The 16,760-nt window shown below is 43.9% G+C and overlaps 1 protein-coding gene across 23 annotated transcripts in view; it reads left to right on the top strand.

Moving 5' to 3' along the window:
• The first annotated feature begins 3,581 nt into the window (after positions 1-3,581).
• Positions 3,582-16,760, top strand: part of NCOA2 (nuclear receptor coactivator 2) — a 297,951-nt gene continuing 284,772 nt past the window's right edge. For 6 of the 23 annotated variants that reach the window (XM_015145551.3, XM_001082161.5, XM_077943783.1 and 3 more), the window contains exon 1: positions 4,333-4,441. The gene's annotated coding sequence lies outside the window, so the exon portion shown is untranslated. Of the gene's footprint in view, positions 4,102-4,332; positions 4,442-4,751; positions 4,953-5,702; positions 5,995-16,760 lie in introns of those variants that run through there. The other 17 variants (XM_028852733.2, XM_077943787.1, XM_077943768.1 and 14 more) reach the window with 5 other exon arrangements.

Below are 16,760 nucleotides of genomic sequence, written 5' to 3'. Positions count from 1 at the left end.
GCTTTTGTTTGAGAAATAAGGGAGGTATGAATAGAAAAAGTAGTTAGGGGCATTATCAAAGAGGTTCTTAATATAAGGTGAAGAATTTGAATTGTATTCCGTAGGTAATGAAGGATCATTAAGTGTTTTCAAGTGGGAAAGTAACAAAATAAGACTGAGGGGATGAATCTTGTGACTGTGTACAGTATGACTTGAAGGGAGCCCATTCATTAATTTATTCATGCTTTTCACGATCATTTATTGAGTATGCATTATGTTCTAGGAGACAGAGTCTTGCTTTGTCACCAGGCTGCAGCGCAGTGGTGCGATCTTGGCTCACTGCAACCTCTGACTTCCAGTTCAAGCCATTCTCCTGCCTCAGCCTCCCTAGTAGCTGGGACTACAAGTGTGCGCCACCACACCCAGCTAATTTTTTTTTTTTTTTGTATTTTTTAGTAGAGACGGGGTTTTATCATGTTGGCCTCCCAAAGTGCTGGGATTACAGGCATGAGCCACCGTGCCCAGCCAATGTGTTTATCTTAGAGTAGTAGAGATACAGGTGATGAAGAGCAGAATCCTAACACACTCCTAGGTATGCAGTGAAGACAGTTCTATGACTTTGCATTAATTTACTTGACATCTTTGAAGCTCAGCTTTATTGTACGTAAAATGGGAATAATATACATATAATGACTACTTCAGTAAGGAAAAAATTTTTGTAATATGCTTGACCTATATTAGACGTTTATTTGTGGTAGCTATAATATTTAAGGGATTTAGAAGAGAGCAAACAATAAGAATGAAACATTTCATCACATAGTTGTTCAATAATCAAATTGACAAACAAATGTTTTAACTGACGCCCCCACCCCATAATTACATTTTAATAAAATGAACTATAGATTTTTGCTTTGGCAATTTACGAGTGCACGGAAATAGAGATAACTATGCTACACATAGATTTAGCTGACATAGTAATATTCCCTTACATTTGTTTAAAGAGCTTGATAGTTAACAAAGTACATTTATTTACACCATTTTGAGTCTTGCAACAATTACACGGACGAGGAAATTGCGATATTTAGTGACTTCTTTGAGGTCACACAGTAAGTTACAGAGACTACTTCACATCATATTTATTTGCTTATATTCTATAGCTCTTCTTACCATACCGTTACCTCTAATCTCATGACGTATGCTAGTAGCGTTAACCCAAAAATAGTATAGAATCTCCCACTTTCATGCAGTTTACTTATGAAGAGAGTGAGTACTTTGAAAACTGTGGAAGAAAAGGCAGACAAAAATAGAAATTCTTGTCTTGTAGCAGTCATATTGTTCTGATTATTCCTAGGTTATGTTGTTAAATATATAATTTGTCATTTTCTTTACTTTTCCATGTTGCATTTATGATTCTGTTGACATTTTTGGTGTTTCCTTGCCTCATCCATTCATGGTATGTTGTTTCTACTTCCACTACATTTCAATAATTTCCTTCCCCTTTAAGATCTGCACCCACATATTTTTTCCTTATTGTTGTTCTCTCGGCAATATACCTAGTTCCTATATCTTTGCCTTCTTTTTTCTTTCCTCCTTCTTCCTTTCTTATTTTGTGTCATTAAGTCAACTTATTTACTGCCTTTTCTACCTTTTCATTTTACATTATCACAGTAATGATTCACTAAAAATTATGGTTAGTTTTAATAAACAATTGTTGTGAGGTCTCATGGGAATCAAAGTTCTTTCAAAGTATGGAAAATGTTTTTTATAAACATGTTCTATGAACAAGGGATTGGAGGATGACGTGGGGAAGAGAACACGAGGATTGGAATAGATACTACTATTTATATTTCACAAATTCAATGAAACAACAGACATCATACAATTTTTGTTAAGTGCTGTAGCATGTACAAACAAGAACAAGACTAGGTCTTGGGCTCTGCGGAACTTACAATCTAGTGAAAGAGAAAGACAAATATATAAACAACTCTAGTGCAAGACAGACTACTGTGACAACGAGAGCCTGAAATTTAGAGGGCGCCCAGAGATGGTACTAGAGAGCGTTTAAGTCACACAATTCAAGCTCAGGCAATTGAGTAGCACTTGGGCATGGAGCTCATCTACTATGTTATCAGACGTTTATTTCTTGTTAGAAAAAAGTCTTCAGCTGTTGTAAGACGTTTTATTGGGTAATATGGGAATGCAATGGGGGAGTTATTTGTTTGTAGAGGTATCATGGGTAGTTTTTAAAAGTGTGAAATCTATGATTGCAGAGGACTGATGGACTCTGGACTTCCACCAAAATGGGAGGGATAGCAAGCAAGAATTTTTAAAAATTATTTATTTATTTATTTATTTATTTTTGCTACTCCTGATAACTCACAGTTGGGGGTGAGGACAGGAAAGCAAATCCGGAGTTCAGCATTGTGACAAACCTCAGGTGACTACTACCCCATTGTAGACAAGTTACAGACTGGTATTAGCAGAAGACAGGCCATAAACAAACTCTCCATTTCCTCTCAACGCTTTGGGAACATAATTCTATTATTCTAGCTAGCTAAAAAAAGAAATCTTTAAAAATATACATTAATACATAGTCAATGCAAACATTTCAAACGTTAGATAGGTGTGCAAAATAAAAAGTGGAAGTGCCTCATCACCCACTTCTTACACTCCCCAGCGCTAACATTTGTTTTCTATCCACAAGCATTTTCTATCCACAAACACACACACACCCCCCACACATATTTTTTTATTCTTTTGCCTAATAAAATTGGTGGTACACCCACAAATTTTAGGATGAAGACACATTTAAAACCATGGGCTTTGGAGCTCACCAGAACTGGGCTCACATCCTCTCCAACTACTGGCTGTGACCCTGGGCAAATCACTTCTTTTAGCTTCAATTTTTTGTGTGAAGTGAAAAGCGGTAATGACTTCGGAAGGTTTGAGGATTAAGGTCTATAGCGGATATACATCACCTAGCACAGTCAGATACATAGTAAGTGTTCAATAAACACTCTTAGGTAATATGCTTGACCTATATTAGACATTTATTTGTGGTAGCTATAATATTTAAGGGATTTAGAAGAGAGCAAACAATAAGAATGAAACATTTCATCACATAGTTGTTCAATAATCAAATTGACAAACAAATGTTTTAACTGACCCCCCCCCCACCCCATGATTACATTGTCTACCGCAAGTGACCTTTCTCATCATAAGATTAAAATCAGGGAGTATGTTCCTCTCATAATTTAATAACTGCCATTAAACAAAAGTTGATTTTTTCCAACTAATTACCGTATAAGTTGGAAAAAAAACTTGCTTTTCCAAAGCGTAAAACAGATCCGTCTAAGTAACACTTAAATAGGGGTTCTCGCATTTTTAGTGCCAATCTCCTACGTCCCCTCAGTACTTTCTTCACGGATGTCTAGAGAATGGACTTGCCAATAAAAACTTCTGTGATTTCATGACGTGCCGAGAATTCTCAACCAGGTTAAGTTTTATACCCTGTGTGCAGCATTTGCTTTATCCCGCAATTGCCAGGTGGTTCCCCTTCCAGCTCTCACAGTCGCGCCTCTCCACCCCCTCTGGAGATACAACTGCAGTGGGAGAAGCCTCTCCCTGTTGGAGCCGTAGGGGACTTGACGGATGCGGGGCGCCTCCCGGGAGCAGCGGCAGGACCGGGAGTTGGGTGGGGTGAGGTGCGCCCGAGGGGTCCGGCCGGACGGGCGGGAGGGTCCTCTCCTGGCGACCCTGGGACTCGGCTCTCCCCGATCGTCGTCTTGGGGCACCTTCCCTGCCGTCTGCAGCCCCCAGGCCCCACTGCCTCTAACTCGGCGGCCCGGGCCCGTCCCAGTCGCTAGTTTTCTTTTTGGCATTGCCCTTTGCCCTCCCATGAAGTCCTCTGTTGACTCTCTCTTCAGTTCCAGTCACCCCTAGGTCACTCTCCCTCTACCACAGTCACCCATTTTGTCCCCTGTCCCCTTACTCTTCTTCACCTCTCCCCGGGCCGCCTTCTCATAGGACTCTGCCGACCGAGATGCTGCGGACCCCGCGGCCAGGGGCTGCTCCCCGGACAACCCTGCGTCCACCTTTGCCCCTTCCTCGGGGGCGCGAGAGGCAAGTTTCCGCCCCGTCCTTTTCCCGGTGACAGGACTTGGCGGCGGCCACTGCCGGGGAGGCAGAGGGAGGGACGGCCTGGCTCCCTGGCTCCCGAGCCCCCTCCCCTGCTCGCGAGCTCGCGCGGTCTGTCTCTCCGCAAGTGCGGAGACGCGGAGGAGGAGGAGGAGGAGGAGAAGGAGGAGGAGGAGGGAGTTGGGGGAGGATCTCCATTGAAATAAACAACCAGGCAGCAGTTATTAACACGGGAACATGGCGGCCGCAGCCTCGGCTACAGCTTCGGCGGCGAAGGTCAGCGCCGACGGCAGCCGGCACCTGACGGCGTGACCGACCCAAGCCGGTAACCGCGCCTTCCCCCGGGGCCGTGAGGGCGGGCGGGGGGCGGGCGGCAGGCGGGGGGCGCCGCGTCCCCACTCCCCGGCCGCGACTGCCCTTCCTGCGCCGAGCCCCGGCAGAGCCGTGCGCCTCCGAGAGGCTGTTTTTGTGTGCGGGGACCGCCGCCGGAGTGCGCGGAAAACGGGAGTTGCATCCCGGAGGCGCAGCAACGCTGGGGAGTTGGGGCTTGGGGGTGGGGAGGGCGGGAAGCGGCGGGGAGACGCGGAGTCCCCGGGAGAGAAAGGAGGCGCTCCAGCGCCTTGCCAGAGCTCGGGAGACGAGTCCCGGAGCGCGAGGCGGGCGGAGGCTGCAGCCCGCGGCGCGGGCGAGAGGTGAGCGCCGAGGCGCAGCGGGGAGGCCGGGGGTGCGGGCGCGGCCCCCGCCCCGAGGAGCGAGTGCCTGTCGCCCAGTCCGGTGCGGGGTCGGCGGAGACCGAGGCTCTAACCCCGCGGGGGCAGCGCGGCAGAGCCGAGAAGGTGAATCCCGGGAAGGTGCATTCTTTAATGGAAGCGCGGAGCGGCTGCAGCGGAGAGTGGGAGCCGGGCGAGGGGAGGCAGGACTCGGGAAGTGCCGGGGGTGTGTGAAGGTGAAGCAGGGTGTCCGGGCGGCCGGCGAGCTGCAGCGCGGGACGGGGAAGGGGAGCCGCGGCCCGGCGGGCGGCCCGGGCCCGTGTCAGCGCTGGGGGCGGGGGGCGAGGGGCGCCGAGCGCCGCGGGCGGACGGGAAGGAGCTGCGGCGGGCTGGGCGGGCGGCGCGCTGGGGCCGAGCAGGCCGGGCCGTGGTGGGGGCGGGGAGCCGGGGGCCGGGCCGCGGCGGCGCCGAGCGGGGCTCGCCCCTGACTGAACTTTCTGGGTGCGGGCGTGTGTGCAGGAGGCGCGCTGGGGCCGGGGCCGGGGCCGGGGGCGGGAGGCGGACCGGGAGGTTCCGGGTTGGCTCGCCAGCGCCCCCTTTTCTCGCCCCCTTCTCCCCGCCCCTGAAGGGACAGGCTCTGGGGGCCCCAGGCGGGAAGCGGGAGGGGCCCTTGCGGCCGCCTCGCGACGGTCACGCCCCGGGCACGGGGACCCAGCTCTCTCGGGCCCCTGGGGGATGCTGGGGGAGGGGGTCGGGGTCGTGGCTGCCGGCTGCGCTCCCCGCCTCCTCCCCTCGGGGGAGTCCCAGAGGCGCCTCTTCCGAGACCGGGGGTGGGTCGGTCCCTGGTTAGATGGCCCCTCCCTCTCCCCCTCCCTCTAGTGGTTTCCGGGGCCTGCGGGACCGAGGGGCGGGAATCGGGGACCGGAGCCCCCTTCCGCCGGCCCGGAGCTGAACTGGGCCTCCCGCGTTCTGGGTCCGTCACTGGTAGGGGAAACTTTCCCAAACCAGAGACCGAGCCTGAACACCTTCCTTCGCCACCTCGTCCTCTAATCCCACTCCCACTCCACCTCCTCCGACGCCTTCCCCTCCCACCGACCCGAATCTTGCTGCGTCTGACTGATGGGGCAGTGAGCCAATCGAAGGCGGGGAGCTGACCTGCCGGGTGTCGGTGAGCCAATCGTGCGGACCAGAGGAAGGAAGGGGGCGGGGTTTCTCCGGACTAGTTAAAGCTGAGTTGCTTGCGGGGCGGGGGAGTCATGGAGACGCCGAGAGCCAGCTACTCTTGTCCATCCCCAAGTCACCCCCGCTCCTTGATCTCTGGGGTTGTGTCACTTAGAGGGGCTCCGACCCGGAGAGGCATGCCGCGGCACTCGAGGTCCTGTATGTCTTTCGTACCGAAATAGACGTTGTCTTATATACGACGAAGTCTAAAGCCACTTTAGGATGTGGCAGTAACTCCCCGAGGCCGGTTTCTAAAATGGCATATGCTGTAGTGATCATGTCCTGGACCTCAGCGTCCGGTTTACATGCTGAGGGTCACAGAATACAGAAGTTACCCGTTTGCCTCTATCTCGGTTTCACTCAGCTACGCCAGAATGGGGACAATGAAATTTGAAAGAGGACCCTGAGCATCGGAGTAGTATCACGCCAACTAATTATTGGGAGTGGAAAGCATCATTGTTCATAATGGCTTCACTGGTTCCTTGTTTAATTAGAGCGCCAATTCCCAAAGTGCACTTGAAACTTCGATATTTGGGGATGTCATTAAAAAAAGTTGTGGTTTATGGTATGCATTTTTTTTTCTTTTTGCTCTTTCTTGGGTAAACAAAATGAAGTTGGGAACTAAAGCATCACTGATTGAAACATTAAGTGTGGGTATTTAAGGAGCAAAGCTAATCAAAGAATATTTGTCTACAGAAAAAAGTCTGAGTGAAATGTAGTTTGCCAGATTACTCCCACACAAAAGATTCTTAAAAATAATTTTAATTTTCTTAAACACTGCTGAATTGTACAGTGTGTGGGTACTTTTCTGGTTTATACAAGGTTTGGAGACATCTTTGGTTTTAACTGTTTATTGCGCGTTTAGTCAAGTGACTTTCTCAACTCTTGACTTTTAGGAGCAGAGGTCTTTGATTCTCTGTAAAGATCACAGGTTGCTCTGCAGGAATAGCAGTCTTTTAAAAAGAAAGCAGCTGCTACGAAGCATGTGTGTGTGTGCGTGTGAAGCGTGTGTGTGTGTGTGTGTGTGCCTGTTCTTTGTTGGTGAGGTTAGGCACACTGACAGAAGTAATTCTCCCTTTCTCACCTGGAATTTGTAGAATCTTTGGGAGTTCAAAGAATGAAAAGTGTTAGATTAAGAATGAATTTATTCAGTTTTGTCATAAGTATCCCATGAATTTAATTTTGGGAGTGTGTTCTTTTAGGTTACGTGGGAAATGTGTCATAGGTCAAGCTTTTATTAATCTTGGGTTACTAAGAAAGAATTAAGGGGGACTGCAGTTCTAGGGAACAGTATTTGCCAGACCTTACAACTGTGTTCTGTTGTTGTATACTATTTTCAAATTTACCATGAGAATTCCCAATTCAGGATCATTTTGGGTGCATGTAGACAAGAATTCATTGCATTTTGCTGTAGCTCTTGAGATGTTGTTTGTAATAAAATAGTAAAAAGAGAGAAGGTAAATCAAACACTTAGACTGGCAGAGGTAAGGAGTATTACAAACAACATTCAAAAGTGGACAACATTCAAAACCCCCCATCATTTGGCACTCTGACATAACGCCCTTCTCTCTTTTGTATGCTTAAGAGCAACACATTATTTTACTTAATTCTCTGCAACAGTCCTTGAAAATGTGCTCAGATTCTTGGTGGCAGAGAGAACCAAGTCTCCTAATGTCTGGCTTGGTGGGGGGAACCTCTGAAGCATATGGAGACATCTAGAAAAAGATGTGCATCGTCAGCTGTGATTCCATTGTGTGCTCTCAGGCTGGATCTGAGCTTCCTTCCTCCTGGGAATTTCAGTCTTAAACAGAGGAGTTCTTTGACTTTTAGATGTCAGTATACTGAAGCAGGAGGGTAGAAAAGAGCTCACCAGTTACGGATTTAATATGTTTTGAGTAGTTAATATTTTTTGGATTTTAACCCTTCATTGGTTAAATATAATTTAGATGACTTTGGCTTAGTGTTAGAAGAGCATTTTATTGGAAATATAAAATGTAAGGCTTGGAGGGGGATTTGGGCTGTGGATAAAGTAATGCTCCTTAGTTGTCTTTATTTATAGTTGTATCTTATTAAAGCTTTCCAAGCCTCAGTAACATCAAGGATCTGTGAGCAGTCCTTCCATTACATGCTCTGTATTTAAGGATTCAGTACCATAGCTGTTTCAAATTACGTAAGGTTGAAATGTGACCCATAAGTTGACAGCTTGGATTTCTTAGGAAAAATTTTGTGTTGTATTGAGTTTAAAAGCGATTCTTTAAGCACTCTTTAGGATATTGGATAGTAAGGGAAAATAAAAAAGGGGATGGTCTCTTTAAACAATTTTTCTGAAATGCACAGCGTGCCCTCATTTGATATTTTGGCCATTATTGTGTCATAATCGAAGTTATATTTAAAAGCAAAGTTAATGCTTATTTATTGCTATGAAAAAACTGCTATTTAAGAAATTACTTTAATATTTTGTGTATATAGTTTTGTTTGGTAATATATGTTATTACATGCTTTATTGATTTTTGATTAAGAGAATAGGCGGGAGAAAATAAGTCACTGCTTTAAAGTATTGGTCTTTTATTGCTGCAAATCATAAAATCAGCAACAAATCAGGATCTTTTTCCATAGTGAAAGAATAAGTCTATAGTTCATACCAAAAATGAAAGCCATTTAAGGGAAAACGGAACAAAACCTTCAGGTTTTTTTTGTACCCTTTCATATTTCAGGCTAATTTTATTACTTCTCTATGTCTTACTTTTCTAAACAAACAAAGAAAAAAGGTTCTAAGTGTTTGTGTTCCAAGTGTTTGTGTTTTTCCTTTTTTGTTTTTAAAGGCTTCTAGTAGAGTTTTATGAATTACAAGCTGTGAAAAGAATATGTCATATTACTCTCTAAAGTCTATTACAAGTAATGTCTGGAAAAGCTATGAAACACAATTTTACTGTTGCAGACCTTCAATTCAGAAAACACATCTTTATGGATTCTAGATGCTAATTTCTAGATCGAGGTGAGAATGTGACTTTTGATGATATTTTAGAAGCTGGTGTAGTTCTCTTAGCTGTTGTAAAACTTATTATGAAAAGGAGTGGAAATCTTAAAGGTAAATTATAAAGGCAACTGAAATTAAAAGACTAGGTGGTCTGCAGGTAGATCCTAATACTGTTAGCTTTTAGGGCAAAGATTTTATGTGTTTACTGTATGAAATGTTGATGAATGACCACATTTCTGGCTCCCCAGGGCTGTGATGACATAATGCGATTGTGGAAATGTTGATTCTAGGACAATTTTCTGTTGGTTCTCTGGTTGGAAATTTTCTAGAGAAGAATTAAATGAGCAGGGAACCTATGGTGGTGTTTTATATAGCTGTTTTTGAGGCTTTGGACACAGAATCATATAGGTAGAAGTTATTCGCAACTAGTTAAATGTTCTAAAGGAAAAGAAAACATCTTTACTTTGACTAGGCATCAGCTGACAGATACGTGGAGAATTGAAGTTAGCCTGTTAATTCTGGCAGAATTTATGCTTTTTAGGCAGCCAATTCCGAATTGTTTGAGTTCCCCTGGCCAACTGAAATCTACTTTGGTCTTGCTGTTGTTGTTGTTATTATATTATATTTTGAGATACGGTCTCACTCTGTCATCCATGCTGGAGTGCAGTGGCATGATCACAGGTCACTGTAGCCTTGACCTCTTAGGCTCAAGTGATCCTCCTGAACCAGCCTCCCAAGTAGTTGGGACTACAGGTGTGTGTCTCCACGCCTAGCTAATGTTTGATATTTTTTGTAGAGATGAGTCTTGCCACGTTACCCAGGCTGGTCTTAAACTCCTGGGCCCAGGCGATCCTCTCCCCTTGGCTTCCCAAAGTACTGGGATTAAAAGCATTAGCCACCGCACCTGGCCATCATTTTGGGCTTTTTGACCTTGTCTTTGCTTTCTTGTCTGACTTAAGTATTGTCTCATTCATTTGTTCATTTAGTCATTTGATGAGTACTCTGTCCTGGCCTTTTCAGTGTACTTTGATATTATAAACCATCCATTCCAGAGCCAGTGATTAAAGGGGGAACATAGAGTGGGTGATCACTTTTTTTGGTTGGGGAGGAGGTGGGAGGGGACATATTTGCCTTCATTTCAATTTGCTTTAGTACTAAAGATATGTTCTTTTTGTGTGCATGTAATTTTAATCATATAATGTCAGCACATTTTACTTTGATTTGGGTTTGGGTTGTCTTTTCCCTGAAAATAGGGTTAAAGTGTTCATAATAAAAAATATTGTTAAATGTCCCCTTAACTGATTAGCCTACAACCAAATGGATTTCTTTTAATGAAGGTATGAATATTTATAATTATTTTTGTTTTATTTCCTCTGGAATCATGTTGTATCCTCTCTGGCCTTGAGTCCTGTGTGGTGTATGGTAAGGATGGCACTCTTCAGTTGGGCGAAGGTGACAGGCGTTGCCTGTGAATTGTTGCCGCTTTAGGGCTGCTCATTCTGGGCCTTAACCACCTAGGTTTCTAAGGGATGGAATGCTCCTGAGTGCAACCTTGTGCAAGTATTCTGCTATGGTTGTCAGTTTTTCTAGATGTAGCTTATTCTTGCTCTTTTTCTTCCTTTTTTGAGACAGTCTCACTCTGTTACCCAGGTTGGAGTGCAGTGGCGTGATCTCAGCTCACTGCAACCTCCGCCTCCCGGGTTCAAGCGATTCTCTCACCTACGCTTCCTGAGTAGCTGGGACTGCAGGCACATGCCACCACTTCCAGATAATTTTTGGTAGAGATGAGGTAGGTTTCTTCATGTTGGCCAGGCTGGTCCTGAACTCCTGACCTCAAATGATCCGCCTGCCTCAGCCTCACAGAGTGCTAAGATTATAGGCATGAGCCATTGAACCTGGCCCATTCTTGCTCTTAACTAAAAGGTCTGTATTAGAAGAGTAACAGTGATAACAGAAATGATAATAGCAGCTATCATTGAGTGCCAACAACCTGATAGACGCTTTTTTGATGTGTGCTTCATTGTTTAATTCTTGCCACAACCCTATAAAATAGAGGTTACCTCCATTTTCCAGAAGGACGCTGAAGCTTAAGGTGAGGTAAGTCCTGTACCTGTGAGCAAAACTTTGGGAGGAAAAATTAACTTTGCCACTGAGTGGGGAAATAAATCCTAAACATCGGAGGGAGTGGTTGAATCTGAAAATGTCTTTCTTTTAGGAATCTGATAAAGCAAATGTTTGTGGGACATTATAAGGCTCAGTCTACTTGTTAAGTCCATAAGAAGGATGAATACATTTGAATAGTTCCAGTCCTGCAAATTATATCAGCAGGCATCTTCCAGACTGTTGCCTTAAGGAGGGCTTATACCTGCACAGAGGTGATTGATTTGAAGACCCACGAATAGTGTCTGGCTTTTTTAGTCACAGCTCAGTTTTTAATAATTGTTGAAATTATAGATTCATTCTTTTAATTTTCAAGAAATAAGAATTATAATGGGTGAAGTAAAATAGTTAACATTTATTGAGTGCTTACTGAAAACCAAGTGCAGGGCAAAGGTACCCCTACAGTACTCTTGTATGTTTCTTACTGTAGCAGTGAGAGGTAGAACCCTGTTGTTGTTAGCTGTCTTACCCAGTGCTTTGTTGAAGTAACATAGATCAGTAATTCTCCACTAGTGAAAAGGAAAAGAGTAGGGAATGTATTTTGCAAGAGCATATTCAGGTTGCCTATTGTTCTCACAATAAAAAGCTCAGAAAATAAAGCTGAAGAAAACTTGATTGTGGGGGATAGGTAGAAAATAGATTGACAGAGCACTATAGAGGAAATAGGCTTAGAAAGGATAGAATGCTGATAAAGGTAGTTGGCTTCTTACGTCCTTAAAACACCTGATTCTAGTATGTTTAACTGTTGGGCACAGATTGTGTGATGCATGTTTTGTGGATGTTTTGTAATCATGTAGCGTGGATGACTCGGTGTTGAGGTATTGTAGTCCCAAAAAGAAGGCTGATAATATATTCAGTCATCTGACTTCTGCTCTGCTATTTGTGGAATTCTTCTCTCTGCTCAATTGTTTGCACCCAGCGCGGAGAGCTTTCAGGGAACTCTTTCACCTGCACATGTAGGATCAGCATGCATTGCTTATAATGTTCCAGCTGCTGAGACTGAAGACCTGTTGTCATCAATGAGAACATAATGCATGGTATTTTCTATTATTCATTTAGTGTGTCCATATGAAATGTGACCCAAAACCTTCCAAGGCTTAACTTGGAAGAGTGTTAGTTCTGGTAGTTTCTGTTGGTGCTGACTGATCTCTGCCCATTGAAGTCCCCATCTAAATGAGGATTGTCTTTTTCTAGCAGATCATTTCTGCTTATAAAATCAGTTCATGATTCAAATATGAAACGACTTCTTTGTCTTTGGTATTATAGTAGCATTTGTCAGAATATTTAATATTAACTTATCTTAAAATTTCTAATTGTACTGTTAATATGCTTAAAAATGAAAAACTTTCAGTTATTGTCAAAATGTTTTTAGATTCCTAAATAAGGAATACGGAAATTCTGTAGTAGAATTGAATGTTGGGAGTATATGAATTTCTACAAATTTAACCTAATATTATAGCATTTCTGGAAATTACAGAAGCTGGTTGTGGTAGTTATGGAGACAGGCAGTGGGGGCTTGCCGGTGCTTGGGGCAGTTCTGCTGTCCTGCATCTGCCATCTTGTGCCAGCAGCCTGTTGTGGATGTAGCATAGGGTGTGCCTGGCATTGAGACCAAACTCCAGTAGCTGACCACTTTCTGCGCAGTGCTTTGACATAAGGGTGGAATGATAATGACTCAAACTTCTGACCACTTCACTTTGGGTATGAATCTTTGCACATCTTTCTCCTCTACCTCCTTTTATCTTTCTTCTTCCCTGACTTAATTTTTTCTTCAAGTTGAAGATTAAATATGAGTGGTAGTGAAAAGAATACAATCAAGATTATGGGGGAAGTCTGTTACTATCATTAAGGATTTCATTTATGTAGATTGTGTCTGATCATGATCTACAGTTTCCCCCTTTACCAAACAGATTTACTCTGCTAAAAGCACTTAGTGAAGAAGCCAGCTATTTGTTAAGAAAGCAATTATGTCGCGCCTTAGCCCAAGTGAAGTGAGGTATTGGCTGATTTGTTGTTGGAGTTAGTTGCTGGACAACATTGTGGTTCAGAAGACTGAGGCTGAGCTTTGTTGTAGTAGGATCGAGCATTACATTCCTTAGCTTTTATATCTGTATTTTATTTTTTCCCTGTTTAAGGATATTGTTATAAACCCTGCAGTGTTAGATGTCATGAAAGTGGTGATTAAAGCCATCAAAATGGTATAAGCTGAAAATATTAAGACGATTTAAGATTGGTGAAAACTGTTGTCAAATTGCTAAAACTTTAAGAATGCCTGCCTCTTTGGAGTTTCTCAATATGTTTTCAACTTCTGTAATTCTGTTTTGAGACTTATTTTGTGTGGTGTTCTTGTTACTGTTTTAAGTAATATTAATGTTTTGATTCCTTAAGGCTTTTTCATACAAGTGTGATATAAAAATATTTATTTCGTTTAAACATGTTATTTTGGCCAGGCGCGGTGACTCACGCCTGTAATCCCAGAACTTTGGGAAGCTGAGGTGGGCGGATCACCTGAGGTCAGGAGTTGGAGACCAGCCTGACTAACATGGAGAAACCCCATCTCTATGAAAAATACAAAATTAGCTGGGCATGGTGGTGGGCACCCGTAATCCCAGCTACTTGGGAGGCTGGGGCCGGAGAATTGCTTGCACCCAGGAGGCGGAGGTTGTGGTGAGTCAAGATGGCGCCATTGCTCTCCAGCCTGGGCAACAAGAGCGAAACTGTGTCTCAAAAACAAAAACAAAAACGTGTTATTTTATTGTGTTTGAGCACCACTGGACTCTTTTCTAAATAGATAGTAAGTCATGAAACCTAGTGAAGGAAATGGAAACCACGTGACTATATTTTCCTTATGCTGTGCTACTTTTTATTTTAAGCAAAGGGTTGTACAATTAATTAACGATCCTAATAGAGTGGAATATTCTAAGCTATTACATATTATACGAGAAAATGACATATTCGCTGTGGACTGAATATATTGACAGTGAACAACAGCAATAAAAGTCAACAAAATGCCTGGACGTTGAAGGGCATTGGAAAACAAAACTGGAGCATTATTTCCTGGTTAAAGGACACTCATGCAATCAACAGCAGCATTCTCACTATCATTTATTGTCTCATTTCTAATACTAAGTATTTTCACTTTAAGAAAACACATTTAGCGGAGAAGAGAGCCAGGAGACAAGGGGAGCCCAGATTTTAGGCTCCAGGCAAGCAAAGGCTTGGGCAGGAAGGAACTGGGCCTGGGCACACCTGGCCTGGCCCTGCATGTGGGTTTCAGGGTGATCTGAGACTCTTGCAGGCGTCATGAACTAGGAGTCACTAGGAGAGGCCTCAACTGTTCCCTGCCCCCTCTCACTGTGTGTGGGGATGTTGAGGGCCAGCTGCTGACCTTTGGTGGGGAGGGAAGAAGAGTGGAAAAGAGGGGACCTGTGGTAGGTAGATAGAGGATGGGACAAGTCTCAGCGGGTGGAGGCCCTGGATGCTCACCTGCACTACAGTTGTACGATTCAGGATATCCCACCAGGAGCTCATGTATAGAGAGAGCCTTTTGATCTGCATCCTTAATTGTGGAACAGGATGGCAATGCTGATGGCCTGTGCCCTTCAAGCACCACTAAGCCCCAAAGCTCTTCTGCCCTCATTGTCTGTGTTACCAGACTGAGCATTTGAGGGATTGTTTTCCTCTTCCTAGGACAGAAGTGGGGGCACAACTCCGCCCAAGATCAGATAAAGACTAGGTAGTCCTAAGGCAAGGGAAGGCTTTCTGGGGCTTGTGGTTTTCAGAGGCTGAGTTCCCTGTCTTCACTGGGCTTGCATACCTCTAGGGCCCTTGAAAGAGTGAGGGGAGGCAGTGCCTTCCCACCGAGGGGTACAGAGAGTGTTCCCTTTCCCATCTCCTTCCTATTTCCTTTTGAGGTTCCAGTATCTCTGGGAGCTTAATCCCACATTTTCTGGGACTACCACAGGTTTTCATAGGTGTTTACTCCTTTCAAGAAAGGAATTAATTGAGTGTATAATGGAGAAAAAAATGCATATAGAAAGAAACTGGAGGCAGCCTAAGGAGAACCTTGCGGGAATATTGAGAGTTGCTGTGTGAATGTAGGCTGAAAATGTTTGGACCATGCAGATAGAAAATATCAGCGCAAAGAGTAGCCATGATGTAAGTCTGCAGATTGATGAAGGTATGTATGGAATAAATCAAGAGTGGTGAGTACATACCATTGCAGCTTAAAAGATTTTTAAGGATACTAGTAGTTTTATCAAGTATCAAACTGAGTAGTCAGTTTATGGTACTTGTTACTCAAGAGGAATAGGCTACTTACTACACGAGTTTTTTTTTTTGGGCTGGGCCTGGTAGCTCACGCCTGTAATCCCAGCACTTTGGGAGGCCAAGGCGGGCGAATCATGAGGTCAGGAGATCGAGGCCATCCTGGCTGACATGGTGAAATCCCGTCTCTACTAAAAATACAAAAAAAAAAAAAATTAGCTGGGCGTGGTGGCAGGCACCTGTAGTCCCAGCTACTCGGGAGACTGAGGCAGGAGAATGACGTGAACCTGGGAGGCAGAGCTTGCAGTGAGCCGAGATCGCACCGCTGTATTCCAGCCTGGGTGACAGTACTTTTTTTTTTTTCCATCTCAAAAAAAAAAAAAAAGTTTTTTTTTGTAAGGTTTACATAAATATATGGATGATTATTTCATAACGTTAGTAAAATAAATTAGATCTTTTGATATACATTCTATGAAGTTTAATGTCAGGAGAAAAACTATGAACTAAAATTCTTCGACTAATCTGGTATTAATTACAGTTTGTATGTTGTGCCTGTATATATGCCTAAAATGGTGTGTATTGTCTGAATGACTTAGGAAATTGTTTTCTTGCTAGCTTGCTAACAGGGGGAGATAGTGAGGACGGAGACACACACACACACACACACACACACACACACACACTCTATTCATTTTCCCATCCACCCAAATAGTGTATAGAAAACAGCATGAAGGCTTTCATTTTAAAACTGTGTTTTGGACTGATATTTAACAGGACCTCCTTCTCTGCTTTGAGTCATTAATAGATTGATCTTCCCCCAGATATTCCTTTTCTAATAATGTAATTCCCCATGCATTATAGAATAATATCCTCAAACACTTAATGGAGGGGTCTGTCACGAACCCAGTTTTCCCCATTTCTGCCCTTTACATGAACCTTTGTACCTGGCCTTCTGTGAACATGTGTTGACCATGCATGCTCATGATCTTTGATTTGGCCAGAGAAAATGATGAGTTATTCTAAAATTTAGGAAGCATCCTTCTGTCATAAAACCCAATTATTTGGGGAGTTTGTATTACTGATCTTAGTTAATAACGCAATCCAAACAAAAAGAGAGGGAGTCCAAAAGTATTCAAAGGTTATTAGTAAGTTGTTTAATAGATCAGTTACAGATTTTATTAAAAACATTCTATGACTTTTACACTGTTGGTGGGACTGTAAACTAGTTCAACAGTTGTGGAAGACAGTGTAGTGATTCCTCAAGGATCTAGAACTAGAAATACCATTTGACCCAGCCATCCCTTTACTGG

Source organism: Macaca mulatta, chromosome 8 (assembly GCF_049350105.2).
Source record: "Macaca mulatta isolate MMU2019108-1 chromosome 8, T2T-MMU8v2.0, whole genome shotgun sequence".
NCBI classification, from domain to species: Eukaryota; Metazoa; Chordata; class Mammalia; order Primates; family Cercopithecidae; genus Macaca; species Macaca mulatta.
Note: the sequence above shows the minus strand (reverse complement) of the source record. Positions and strands in the feature narration are given on the sequence as shown.